The sequence below is a fragment of the Triticum urartu genome, chromosome 3A (assembly GCF_056163025.1).
Source record: "Triticum urartu cultivar PI428250 chromosome 3A, HENAU_Tu73, whole genome shotgun sequence".
NCBI classification, from domain to species: domain Eukaryota; kingdom Viridiplantae; phylum Streptophyta; class Magnoliopsida; order Poales; family Poaceae; genus Triticum; species Triticum urartu.
Window position 1 is genome coordinate 325,329,992 of NC_141875.1, and position 15,612 is coordinate 325,345,603.

Genomic DNA, 15,612 nt, shown 5'->3' on the forward strand with positions numbered 1-15,612 from the left:
GTGTGACATGCACACTCAAAACACGTTGAGCAACTAAACATTCATACCTGTCAGCGTCTTCAGGAGCCATGTATTGCGTCTCATGATCAGAATCATCTCCACCATGTTCTTCACGTGAGCCAAAGTCTCCTCATCATAGTCACTAGCGTACTCGTACCCACCATCCTCAATAGCAATCATCACACGCTCATATTTGCATTCTCTTGCATAATGACCTCTTCCCTTACAACGACGACAAATAATATCACTTGTGTGCCCTGTTGATGCCATGGAAGACGAAGAGCTCTGTGCAGGCCCGATAGGTGTGCTCTTGGCAGATAGTGGTGGTTGTGCCTGCTTTCTTGTATCACGGCTGGAGGTGCTGGTGCAGTGGAAGTAGAGGATGCACGTGGTGTCCATGATGAAGGTCGACCTGCAGAAAAGTTAGTTCGCGCCAATGCTTGTCGATCCTGCACTTCACGTTCAGCTTTACAAGCAAGATGGAATAAACGAGTGATATTATTATACTCCTTATACTCTAGAATGGTCTGAATCTCTCTATTTAGTCCACCCATAAAACATGCAAGCATAGCTTCATTCTCCTCAACAATACCACATCTAATCATGCCAATTTGTAATTCCTGATAATATTCTTCTAAAGAATTTTTTCCTTGTCTTAAACACTGCAATTTTTGAAGTAATTCACGTTGATAATATGGTGGAACCCAACGAGTACGCATAGAAGTTTTCAAAGAAGCCCAAGTAGCTGGAATAGGATATAATCTACAATGTTCAGATCACCAAACACATGCAAAGCTAGTGAAAGCACAAATAGTAGCAGGAAAACGTCTCTCCTCAGGATATTGTAAACATGTAAATCGTTGTTCAGTTTCTAACTCCCAAGTAAGATATATATCAGGAACATATCTACCCTCAAATGGTGGAATATTCAATTTTAGTTTAGGAAGATGGTCATGATCTCATACCTCGGGTGGTGCAGCCCTACCGCTGCGATGATATGCATGAGGACGACCTGGTGGTGGTGGTGCTGGTGGTTGCACGTAGTTCTGATTTCGATCAACCTCATCCTCGTAATGGTCCTCCACCTCTGCAGTAGCCGCAGGAGCTATAGAAGCATCAACAATAGGTACAGCGGCACCAGAAGTTTGACCAGGCTCAAGGGGAATGCGCTATGCTCGTCCCACTTGATTTGGAAGGCGATGTTGTTGTTGTTGTTGTTGTAGAGTGCGATAGGTGCAGCGGGCGGTGGTTGTGGAAGACGCACAAGCAATTCATTAAATTTGGTATCGAGCTTTGTTTCGAACGCCTTCTCAATGTCATATATCTTCTCCATGGCCTCTTCAAATCTGTTTAGCACATCTTCCACCTGTCCACTCATCATTTGCTGAAACTTATCATGTAACTCTTTGTTCGTCATGTTCTCCTAGTCAGTCTCATTGTAGCGATCAGACCTCAAACAGTCTGATCTCTGTGCTCCGGTGTCTTCCCTGGATCAGTAATGCTGACACCACACAGTACTCGGAGGATTTATAGCAGAGTAGCAATCACACACTTATTACATCGAGTGTCTCAAAAGAGAACTTATTACAATAAATATGGCTTAAGGCCATCTAATAACGATAACAGCGGAAGGCTTGGAAGATAAGTGAGTCCATCAACTCCAACGGCATCACTGAGTATAGAACCATGACCTAAAAACTCCTTAATCGTCGTCTGAAAAGTCTGCAACATTAACGTTGCAGCCCGAAAATGGGTCAGCACATGGAATATGCTGGCAAGGTAACACATAGAGAGTAATGGAATGAAACAGCTATACTATATGCATATTTGGCTGGTGGAAAGCTCTATGGTTACAGTTTTGCGTAAAGCCAATTTTTCCCTACTGCAAAGGAATAAATTTATTTAACTATCATGGTGGCTGTTAAACATTGAGAATGGTTGACAGCATTCTCAATCCCAATTAAACATCATCATTAAACATAACCCAACAAAATTAATTTAGAGTAACATATTGAGATTCACATGAAAATCCAAGTACTAGATACTCAAGATGTCCATAACCGGGGACACCACTAACCATGATTAGTTTATTACACTCTGTAGAGGTTTGCGCACTTTTCCCCACAAGACTCGATCGCCTTCGTTTGGTTTCTCGCACTACATGGTGTTTGAGAAAACGGATGACCGAGACATAGTCTTTCAGAAGCGCTAGCACCTTACGATCGGGTAGACCGTACCACCTACATCCCCTACATCTGCTAGTCTACCACTGTAAGAGTTCGCACGACTTAGTCAACTATGCTAGAGCCCATAATAGCTTGTGGCTGCACACGGAAGTTTCTAGTATGAATAGTCTCATGATCCCTTTGAGCCTGGGTGGCGGTCCATAAAAAAACAGGCAAGTCCTGGAATACCCAGGTGCCTCAATCCACCCAGATGTGTGTTTAAGTTGCCACCTTAGATAAACCATTAATTAACAAACTCACATATGTCATGGATATCACTCACCCAATCCACGTCTACTAGCATAGCATGGCATAATAAGCAGACGTAGAAGTAACTCCCAAAGGTTTGATATGAACAGGTAATAGGTACTACCTCAACTACTTCTCATCCCACAATTTAATTAGATCCTAATCATGCAATATGTGAGGATTGATCTAATGCAATAAACTGGGTGGTAGAAAAGGTATGATCAAAGTGTTACTTGCCTTGCTGATGATCCGCGAAACCTAACGATTCGAAGTAACAGGCGGCGCACTCCGGGTATTCTATCGCAGACAAACAAACGAGCATACAATAAGTACTCATCTAATGCACAGGTAAAACTCAAATAAGAGATCTAACCAGAAGGTTCAACTTAAGAACTCCGGTTAGCAAAAAGAATCAAATCGAACGAAGCAACGAAAGTCAAACGGCGAAAGAAAACAACTTCGTTCTACTAATCTGGATCTAGGGAAAATTTTACAGTAGCAAAATCTTGTTTAAGTTGGTTAAACGGATAGAGGGTTTCGAGACGAAACTCTAGGCGCTTGAATCGCCTGATTCCGATAAACGAGCGAAAAGTTATACTAAAACGAAAATCGGATCAGGAATCGTGATCAGAAAAATCGCCGATTTAATCCGAGAAAAAGGAAAACGGCGAACGCTCGCTAGAACGAACACGGACAAACGCTCGCTATTTAAATAAACCGAAAAAACCGATCTATTTAAAAAAACCGAATCCAAAAAAACGTCAGAAAAACCGACAAAAAAAAAGATCTACAATTTTTTTTAAAAAAAACCGATGGCACGGAAGTCGAGGCGGCGGCGAACCTTGGCGGCGGCGGCGCGGGGCGGCGGCGGCGGCGGGCGGCGGCGGCGGCGGGCGGCGGCGGCGTGTGGGGCGGGGCGGGCGGCTGGGGCGGCTAGGGTTCTCCCGGGGGGGCTGGGCCGGCTTTTAAAGCCTGCCGGGACAGAGTCCTATCCGGACACGGCCTGGTTAGGTCGGTTCACTTTTTTTTGTTTTTTTTAATTATTACGCTCGGAAGAAAAATAAAAAGAAATACTAAACGTACTCCAAAAATTCCAAAATAAATTTTCACAAGCTTCTAAAATCAAGCCGCACAAGGTGAACATTTATTTGGGACCTAAATGCAATTTTGAAAAACGCACATTTTTCCAAAATTCAAATAAAACACCAAAAAACTCAATATTTTGGGAAAGTCATTTTATTCCCTCTCTCATATTTTTGTAATAGAAATAATTGATGATAAAATATATAAAATCAAATTATCCTATTCTCAAAATTTGAGAGAACTCAAATATGAAAATAACGAAATCCCCAACTCTCTCCGTGGGTCATTGAGTTGCGTAGAATTTCTAGGATCAACCAAAATGCAAAATAAAATATGATATGCAATGATGATCTAATGTATAACATTACAAATTGAAAATTTGGGATGTTACAAACCTACCCCCCTTAAGATGAATCTTGCCCTCGAGATTCGGGTTGGCTAGAAAATAGGTGAGGGTGGTCCTTGAGCAAGTCTTCCTCTCGTTCCCAGGTGGCTTCATCCTCTGTGTGGTGGCTCCACTGAACTTTGCAAAACTTGATAACCTTGCTACGGGTAACTCGGCTGGCAAACTCGAGGATCTTAATTGGTTTCTCCTCGTAGGTCAAATCGTTATCCAACTGAATAGTTTCCAACGGCACTGTGTCTCTCAACGGTATGTCAGCCATCTCCGCGTGACATTTCTTTAACTGAGAAACATGGAACACATCATGAACTCCTGACAATCCTTCAGGCAATTCCAACTTGTAGGCCACTTCTCCCATACGCTCCAAAACTCGATATGGTCCTACAAATCATGGTGCTAACTTCCCTTTAACTCCAAAACGCTTTGTTCCCCGAAGTGGAGATACTCGAAGATAAGCTCTATCTCCAACTTCGTAAACTGTCTCCTTGCGTTTAGAATCCGCATAACTCTTCTATCTGGACTGGGCTACCTTGAGCCTATCGCGAATCAACTTCACCTTCTGTTCAGACTCTTTAATCAAGTCAGGTCCAAACAACTGGCGGTCTCCAACTTCGTCCCATGACAACGGTGTCCTGCACCTCCTTCCGTACAAGGCTTCGAAAGGGGCCATCCTTAAACTGGTTTGATAACTGTTGTTGTAAGAGAACTCTGCATATGGCAAATTATCGTCCCAACTAGATCCATAATCTAGCGCACAAGCTCTCAGCATATCCTCCAAAATCTGATTGACTCTCTCGGTCTGTCCATCTGTCTGTGGATGAAAAGCTGTACTGAATTCTAGCCTGGTTCCCAAAGTTTCGTGCAACTGCTTCCAGAACTTTGAGGTAAACTGGGTTCCTCTATCTGATACGATACTCCTTGGAACTCCATGCAGACATACGATCCTGGTCATGTATATCTTTGCCAACTTAGCACTGGTGTAAGTGGTCTTTACTGGGATGAAATGAGCTACTTTCGTCAATCGATCAACTACAACCCAAATCGAGTCATAGCCTGAATGAGTCCTAGGCAATCCCTGATAAAATCCATGCCTAGCTTATCCCACTTCCATTCGGGTATCGGCAATGGTTGTAACAATCCTGCTGGCTTCTGATGCTCTGCCTTTACTCTCTGACATACATCACAAACTGCTACATACTCCACAATATCCTTCTTCATTCCGGTCCACCAGAAAATATCCTTCAAATCCAAATACATCTTGGTATTTCCTGGGTGAATCGTGTGCCTCTTGCAAAATCAACTTCCTGATCTCCGGGTCATTGGGCACGTAAACACGGTTTTCAAACCATAGGGTGTCGTGCTCGTCCTCACGAAATCCTTTAGCTTTTCCTTTGCTCAGTTTCTCCTTTATAGCGGCAATCTCTTTGTCAGCTTTCTGAGCTTCCCTGATTTTATCCATCAAAGTTGACTGAATCTCCAATGCTGCTACATAGCCTCTCGGAACTATTTCCAAACATAGTTCACGAAGATTATCTGCTAACTCCTTGGGTATTTCTCCCGTCATTAACGTATTGACATGGCTCTTACGGCTTAATGCGTCAGCTACTACACTAGCCTTTCCGGGGTGATAATGCAATTTCATATCATAATCCTTGATAAGCTCCAACCATCTCCTTTGTCTGAGATTCAACTCCTTCTGTGTGAAAATGTACTTCAAACTCTTATGATCCGTGTACACCTCACAATGATTTCCAATGAGGAAATGTCTCCATGTTTTCAATGCATGCACTACGGCTGCTAACTCCAAATCATACGTGGCATAATTCAACTCATGGGGCTTCAGTTGTCTTGAGGCATATGAAACAACTCTCCCTTCCTGCATAAGCACTGCTCCAAGTCCTCGGCGTGAAGCGTTGCAATACACCTCATAATCTTTGGTCTGGTCTGGCAAAATCAACACTAGTGAGGTAACCAAACGTTTCTTCAACTCCTGGAAACTAGCCTCACATTCCTCTGTCCATATGAACTTGGTATCTTTCTTCAACAACTCGGTCATAGGCTTCGCAATCTTTGAGAAATTCTCAATGAATCTTCGGTAGTATCCTGCGAGTCCAAGAAAACTCCGGATCTCTCCAACTGTTGTTGGGGCTTCCCACTTGGTCACGGTATCAACTTTAGTGGGATCAACTGCTATACCTTCTCCAGATATAACGTGTCCGAGGAATCCTACTTCCTTCAACCAAAACTCACATTTGCTGAACTTGGCATATAATTGATGTTCTCTGAGCTTTCCAAGTACCAAACGCAAATGCTCCTTATGTTCCTCTTCATTCTTCGAATAAACCAGGATATCATCAATGAACACTACGACGAACTTATCCAGAAACTCCATAAACACTTTGTTCATCATGTTCATAAAATAGGCAGGTGCGTTAGTCAGACCAAATGACATAACGGTATACTCATACAGCCCATACCTGGTGGTAAAAGTTGTCTTAGGTATATCCTGTTCTCGAATCTTCAACTGGTGGTATCCTGATCGCAGATCGATCTTGGAAAATACCTTAGCTCCTTGCAATCGATCAAACAGATCATTGAACATTGGTAGTGGGTACTTGTTCTTGATCGTTACTTCATTCAATCCTCGATAATCTACAACCATCCTTAACGATCCATCCTTCTTCTCCACTAGAAGTACTGGCGATCCCCAAGGCGAAGAACTTGGGCGAATATATCCCTTATCCAGTAACTCCTTAATCTGCTTCTTAATTTCCACCAAATCCTTTGCTGGCATCCTATATGGTCTCTTTGATATTGGCCCTGTGCCTGGCAATAGCTCAATCAAAAACTCAATATCTCTATCCGGTGGCATGCCTGGCAACTCTTCCGGAAATACATCGGGAAAATCCCTTACCACTGGTACTTCCTCCTGCACAACTCCTGTTAGGCAATTTACTTGAGTCCTCTTTGGCACATGCCGGGATACATACTTGATACTTCTCCCTTCTGGTGTGGTAAGCAAAATTGACTTACTAGCACATTCAATATTCCCTTCATACTTTGATAACCAATCCATGCCTAATATCACATCCAATCCTTGAGATTCCAATACTATTAGGTCTGAGGGAAAAACATAGTTACCAATCCTTAATGGTAACCGATCACACCATAGACTAGCCACATACTCTACTCCAGGCGAGGTTACTAACATGGGTGACCTAAGGGCTTGGGTTGGTAGGTTATACTTATCCACAAATCCCCTTGAGATGTATGAATGCGATGCACCAGTATCAAAAAGAACGAGTGCAGTAAATGACTTAACCAAAAACTTACCTATTACTGCATCAGGCTGAGCTTCAACCTCCTCCACGCTAACGTGGTTCACCTGTCCCCTGTTGAAAGGGTTCGGCTTCTTCCCAGAACTTCCATTGCCATTTTGGCCTTCAGGACATTCATTGGCATAATGTCCGGTTTTCTGACACTTAAAACAAGTGACTTGGCTCAGGTCCTTCTTGGCTGGGGTTGAGGGGTTGGTGCGGTTCTGGTCGTTGCTTCCTCCATTGCCATTTCCATTCTTGGTGCCATTGTGATTGTGCTAGCTACCTCCTCCATGGGTATGCTGAAAATGTCCTCCCAGTCTAGGGGTAAAACGTGGCTTCTGTTGAGCTCCTGAAGTGTACTTTCCTTGTCCATACTTCCTCTTGCGATTCTCAATTTGTTGCTGCTTCCCTTCAATCATAAGAGCACGATCTACCAACTCCTGGTAGTTGTTGAAGGTGGCTACCATCAACTGCATGCTCAACTCATCATTCAGTCCTTCTAGAAACTTCTCCTGCTTCGCTGCATCTGTAGCGACGTCATCTGGTGCATAACGTGCTAACTTACTAAATTCCTCCACATACTGGCCAACTGTCCGTCCTCCTTGGCGCAAGTTGCGAAACTCACGCTTCTTCATGGCCATAGCTCCTGCTGAAACATGGGCAGTACGAAAAGCCTGCTGAAACTGGTCCCATGTGACAGTGTCAACTGGGGAAGTGGCAGTGAAATTCTCCCACCATGATGCTGCTGGTCCTTCTAGATGATGTGCGGCAAACTTTACCTTCTCCGCATCTGTGCAACCTGTTGTGGTCAACTCCCTGGCTGTCTTGCGGAGCCAATCATCTGCTACTATCGGCTCGGTGCTACTGGAAAACACCGGCGGATTCAGCCTAAGAAAACGGGCTAAGTGGTCAACAGGTGGTGGTGGTGGTGGTGGGTTGTTGTTGTTGTTCCCCTGATTCTGATTCTAGACTAGCAACTGCATCAATGTGTTCTGCTGCTGGATCAACTGGGTGAGCTCCGGTGGAAAGGTAAATCCGGGGTCACGTCTCGGAGGCATCTGAGGGTTTAGAAAACATGAGATATAAGAATAGAGTGGGGTCTAAAGAGAAAACACTACCCATATGCACATGAGGCAAAAGCAAACAATTCACTTCAATCAATCAAACAAGGGCATACAATCGCTCTAACTATCGCAAAAGTGCTCGGGCTACTATATTTACATGGTGGACTACTACTACTGATGAGGTGGTCTACTAGAAATATTCTTCAGTTGCAGACTCCATGATATCTGCTCCAGCTTCATCAACATAGTCATCATCGCTACTATCTGGTTCCGAGTCGGTGCCGTCGATGATGATGTAGTCTTCTGGGCTAATCTCCTGGGGTTCTTCGTCTTCATCTACTGGCGTAGGGCCTCCCATAAATATTCCAATCTTCTTGATTAGGTCGTCATTCTTCTCCACCAATACTTCAATTTCCTCTTCATAATCTTCACGTGTAGCCTTGAGTTCTTCCTCCAGTTCCTTGATTCTAGTCTTAGCCTTCTTCAGATCTATCATGTCGGCGCACATCTGGTTCTCCTGTCATCGAATGTGCTGGTTTAGCTCCTGAAAAAAAGCTGCGATTGATCTATCCTTCCTGGTGCTGATCATCTCCCAGTGCTCATCTCGGCGCCCACAAATCTGGTAGATAGTATCCTTGAGATCCTTGTGGTAGACTTCTCCAATGCGTCCCATGGAGATGTGAGCTGCCATGCTCTTTCCTAGACTCCAAGTTGGTGCATCAAAAGAAAACTCTATGGGCTCGGTGACTGGCATGAACGTCCTTCCTGGAACTTGAACTTGAATCATCCAGCGCTCTTCTTCAGGTAAAGTGGCGTTGTAGGTTCCAGTGAAGCTTGGTACTCCTATGTTCAAGTAACTAGTGACTTCCTTCAAGTGTCGTCCAAAGGGTGTATCTTCATCCGGTTGTGTGAACTTGTTCCTTGCATCCGCCATCCTAAAGAGTAGAAAAGATGAGAGGTCAGAAGAGAAGAGAGTGAATAGTGATTTAGGTCTTTAGCTTAGTGGTCGTGTCCTACAGTCAGCATGTGCTCTGATACCATCTCTGTAGCGACCAGACCTCAAATAGTCTGATCTCTGTGCTCCAGTGTCATCCCTGGATCAGTAATGCTGACACCACACAGTACTCGGAGGATTTATAGCAGAGTAGAAATCACACACTTATTACATCGAGTGTCTCAAAAGAGAACTTATTACAATAAATATGGCTTAAGGCCATCTAATAACGATAACAGCGGAAGGCTTGGAAGATAAGTGAGTCCATCAACTCCAACGGCATCACTGAGTATAGAACCACGACCTAAAAACTCCTTAATCGTCATCTGAAAAGTCTGCAACATTAATGTTGCAGCCCGAAAATGGGTTAGCACATGGAATATGCTCGCAAGGTAACACATAGAGAGTAATGGAATGAAACAGCTATACTATATGCATATTTGGCTGGTGGAAAGCTCTATGGTTACAGTTTTGCGTAAAGCCAATTTTTCCCTACTGCAAAGGAATAAATTTATTTAACTATCATGGTGGTTGTTAAACATTGAGAATGGTTGACAGCATTCTCAATCCTAATTAAACATCATCATTAAACATAACCCAACAAAATTAATTTAGAGTAACATGTTGAGATTCACATGAAAATCCAAGTACTAGATACTCAAGATGTCCATAACCGGGGACACGGCTAACCATGATTAGTTTATTACACTTTGCAAGGTATGCGCACTTTTCCCCACAAGACTCGATCGCCTCCGTTTGGTTTCTCGCACTACATGGTGTTTGAGAAAACGGATGACCGAGACATAGTCTTTCAGAAGCGCTAGCACCTTACGATCGGGTAGACCGTACCACCTACATCCCCTACATCTGCTAGTCTACCACTGTAAGAGTTCGCACGACTTAGTCAACTATGCTAGAGCCCATAATAGCTTGTGGCTGCACACGGAAGTTTCTAGTGTGAATAGTCTCATGATCCCTTTGAGCCTGGGTGGCGGTCCATAAAAAAACAGGCAAGTCCTGGAATACCCAGGTGCCTCAATCCACCCAGATGTGTGTTTAAGTTGCCACCTTAGATAAACCATTAATTAACAAACTCACATATGTCATGGATATCACTCACCCAATCCACGTCTACTAGCATAGCATGGCATAATAAGCAAACGTAGAAGTAACTCCCAAAGGTTTGATATGAACAGGTAATAGGTACTACCTCAACTACTTCCCATCCCACAATTTAATTAGATTCTAATCATGCAATGTGTGAGGATTGATCTAATGCAATAAAACTGGGTAGTAGAAAAGGTATGATCAAAGTGTTACTTGCCTTGCTGATGATCCACGAAGCCTAACGATTCGAAGTAACAAGCGGCGCACTCCGGGTATTCTATCGCAGACAAACAAACGAGCATACAATAAGTACTCATCTAATGCACAGGTAAAACTCAAATAAGAGATCTAACCAGAAGGTTCAACTTAAGAACTCCAGTTGGCAAAAAGAATCAAATCGAACGAAGCAACGAAAGTCAAACAGCGAAAGAAAACAACTTCGTTCTAGTAATCTGGATCTAGGGCAAATTTTACAGTAGCAAAATCTTGTTTAAGTTGGTTAAACGGGTAGAGGGTTTCGAGGCGAAACTCTAGGTGCTTGAATCGCCTGATTCCGATAAACGAGCGAAAAGTTATACTAAAACGAAAATCAGATCAGGAATCGCGATCAGAAAAATCGCGGATTTAATCCGAGAAAAAGAAAAACGATGAACGCTCGCTAGAACGAACGAACGGACGAACGCTCGCTATTTAAATAAACTGGAAAAACCGATCTATTTAAAAAAAAACCGAATCTAAAAAAAACCGTCAGAAAAACCGACAAAAAAACCGATCTACAATTTTTTTTAAAAAAAACGATGGCACGGAAGTCGAGGCGGCGGCGAACCTCGGCGACGGCGGGCAGCGGCGCGTGGGGCGGGGCGAGCGGTTGGGGCGGCTAGGGTTCTCCCGGGGGGCTGGGCCGGCTTTTAAAGCCTGCCGGGCCAGAGTCCTATCCGGACACGGCCCGGTTAGGTCGGTTCAATTTTTTTTTGTTTTTTTAAAAATTATTCCGCTCGGAAGAAAAATAAAAATAAATACTAAACGGACTCCAAAAATTCCGAAATAAATTTTCACGGGCTTCTAAAATCAAGCCGCACAAGGTGAACATTTATTTGGGACCTAAATGGAATTTTGAAAAACGCACATTTTTCCTAAATTCAAATAAAACACCGAAAAACTCCGAAATAAAATCTTATTTGATTTTATTATTAAATCCTCAATATTTCTTTATTTTGGGAAAGTCATTTTATTCCCTCTCTCATATTTTTGTAATAGAAATAATTGATGATAAAATATATAAAATCAAATGATCCTATTCTCAAAATTTGAGAGAACTCAAATATGAAAATAACGAAATCCCCAACTCTCTCCGTGGGTCATTGAGTTGCGTTGAATTTCTAGGATCAACCAAAATGCAAAATAAAATATGATATGCAATGATGATCTAATGTATAACATTCCAAATTGAAAATTTGGGATGTTACACTTGTCGGCTTGTGATCCTGCCATGGTTAGCAGCAATAGAAACACACAAGAATATGATCCTACAGACTACTAGGAAGTGGTGCTAGTGTGTCACAAATCCGTCAAGCGAATCTCAAAATCTTACCAGTTCTTACCAAGCAGCAGGTGGTGATCGGCAACTGTTGTAGTCAAAACTCGCAGATGCTTGGATAGAGTGATTGCCAGGGAGAGTCAAACGCACGACGTAGATGTATGTGGAGCTGGGAAGGCTTATAATATGGTAGCAAAAAGGGTCTGCAATAATCAATTCAGAGATGCAAAGTTGAATAAATGCTCAAAGACGGTACTGTGCTGGTCCTAGGCTAGATCGTACTAGAGACGCGAGCCTAGAACACGAACAAAATCACGACGTGACACGTAAACAAGGGAGGAGCACTCTCTGAATTTTTTCATTTTTTTCACTTTTTCCCTCTTTTTTTTGCTCCGCAACAATTTTTTCAAATAAAGTCTACAAATGGTCTAAAAACTGCCTAGCCAGAATTTTCCAAACTTAGGTTTTTTTAAATTGGAACTATTTTTCTACTGCGGGCAGCACGGAATTTCGGGATCCCTACTCTATCACAACTCGGGGTATCGTGTGATCTGGAAATTGACAACAGAGTAATAAATACTGGACTCGGACTAGGACTGGTGGCGGAGATGAATCTGGTGGAACTCGGACTGGTGGTTGTATATGGCGATGCTATATCTAGACTCGGATTGGTGGTGGTATATGGCGATGGTATATGTGGACTCGGATTGGAGGTTTTATATCGATGGTATATGTGGACTCGGATTGGTAGTTGTATATGGCAGTGGCGATGTATATGATGGGGTGGTGGTATATGGCAATGATGATGACGATGGTGCGGCGGCGGCGTGACAACCTGTGAACAGAACTCGAAACTCTAAGGGACTAGACGCTAAGACCAGCAACTCGACACGATGATGCAACCGCAAACTCAACAAAGCAAAACTCTAAAAAGACTATGCAAAGACTCATATTGGTTCGGATATGATGAACTAGCCCTAATTTTTTTTGGCTTTTTCGTGGACTATAGGTATGAAAAACAGACTCGACCTAAACTACAAAAAACTGTAAAATCTCACCGAGCAACCTAGAAATATGATACCATTTGATAGAGGCAAAGGTGTCCCGATGTTTCGATGAGATGGTGGATGTCGTTTTCTGTGGGAGTCGACCTTAACGATCCGACTATGAATGTGTGAGACGTCGCGCCTTAGCAATTGCTAAACCAACTTCCGAGGGGTTATTGACCACGCCGGAGCACGATCAACCTGACCACGAGGGTCTGTTTCCTGCGAGCAAACAAAGAACAAGCAAGAAATTGAGATTGCAATCTAGATATTGCAAATATAAGAGGAAAGCTTTATTAATGAAGGTGGGGTTCTGTGACGCCTTTGTCTGGTCGTTGAACACAAACGAAGTACGCGAAGTTGCAGCTATGGTGAACTTTTAATCTAAACAAAACCCAAAGTCTAAACGGTGCCCTAAGGGCTATATATATGGAGGAAGAGGGGAGGAATTTCGTGGCCCTTGGGGAGGGTCTGAAACCAACCCTATCTCTTGTTTTCCCACACATACGGACTCTAAAAACAACCTATAATTATGTATTTCGAAATTACATGGGCCTGGCCCAATAATAAGGTGACGCAACACTTATAATAGCCTCTGGACGAAAATTATGAAGTGCCATCTTGTATATTTCGGCCAAGGCTTCGTGCACTCATTATGGTGGCTTCAAAGTCCTAAAATCATCACTTGAAACTCCGTTCTTGTTTCCCTTGTGATGCCATCAACTCCATGCTTGTTCTTGCTCCAATGTTCATCCTTCGCCAAGCTAGGCCCTTCATTTGTAAGGAAAACAAATGTATCCAATTTAGGTAGCATCATATTCTCATGAACATTAGAATCATTACCAAGAAACGAAAGTACCTGATAATTTAATTGGCGTGTGCGAGCTCTAGTAATTGGTCCAGTATGTATAACAGCAGAGGTTGTGGGTGTAACAATGGTACTGATGTCCTCATCAGGTTATGCATTAGAGACAGTTGCATTCACGTTAAATAGGGCACCGCCTAAATCCATTGAGACGACACCATATGAATTGTGGTTTGGCAAGAAACCTAAGCTGTCGTTTCTTAAAGTTTGGGGTTGCGACACTTATGTCAAAAGGCTTCGGCCTGATAAGCTCAAATCCAAATCGGAGAAGTGCATCTTCATAGGATACCATAAGGAAACAATTGGGTACACCTTCTAACACAAATCCAAAGGCAAGATCTTTGTTGTCGAGCATGGAACCTTTCTAGAGAAGGAGTTTCTCTCGAAAGAAGTGAGTGGGCAGAAAGTAGAACTTGATGAGGTAATTGTACCTTCTCTTGAATTGGAAAGTAGCACATTAGTGAAATTCGTTCCCGTGATGCCTACACCAAGTAGAGAGGAAGCTAATGATGATGATCATGAAATTTCAGATCAAGTTACTACTGGACCTCATAGGTCAAACAGAGCACATTCCGCACCAGAGTGGTATGGTACTTGTCCTGGAAGTCATGTTACTAAATCATGATGAACCTACGAACTATGAAGAAGCTATGATGAGCCCAGATTATGATAAATGGCTTGAGGCCATGAAATCTAAGATAGGATCCATGTATGAGAACAAAGTATGGACTTTGGTGAACTTGCCCGATGATCGGTGATCCATAGAGAATAAATGGATCTTCAACAAGAAGACTGACGTGATGATAATGTTACTGTCTACAAAGCTTGACTTGTCGCAAAAGGTCTTCGATAAGTTCAAGGTGTCGACTACGATGAGATTTTCTCACTCATAGCGATGGTCAAGTCTTCCCGAATCATGTTAGCAATTGCCCCATTTTATGAAATCTGGCAAATGGATGTCAAAACTGCATTCCTTAATGGATTTCTTAAAGAAGAGTTGTATATGATGCAACCAAAAGGTTTTCTCAATCCTAAAGGTGCTAACAAAGTGTGCAAACTCCAGCGATCCATCTATGGACTGGTGCAAGCATCTCGGAGTTGGAATATACGCTTTGATAAGGTGATCAAAGCATATGGTTTCATATAGACTTATGGTGAAGCCTGCATTTACAAGAAAGTGAGCGGGAGCTCTGTAGCATTTCTAATATTATATATGGATGACATATTGTTGATTGGAAATGATGTAGAATTTCTGGATAGCATAAAAGGATATTTGAATAAGAATTTTTCAATGAAAGACCTCGGTGAAACTGCTTACATATTGGGCATCAAGATCTATAGAGATAGATCAAGACGCTTGATAAGAATTTCAATGAGTACATACCTTGACAGGATTTTGAAGGAGTTCAAAATGGATCGGTCATAGAAGGAGTTCTTGCCAATATTATAAGGTGTGAAGTCGAGTAAAGACTCAAAACCCGACCATGGCTGAAGATAAAGAGAGAATGAAAGTCATTCCCTATGCCTTAGCCATATGTTCTATAAAGTATGCCATGTTATGTACCAAACCTGTTGTGTACCTTGCCATGAGTTTGGCAAGAGGGTACAATAGTGATCCAGGACTAGATCACTGGACAGTGGTCAAAATTATTCTTAGTTACCTTAAAGAGGACTAAGGAAATGTTTCTCGGTTATGGATGTGATAAAGAGTTCATCGTA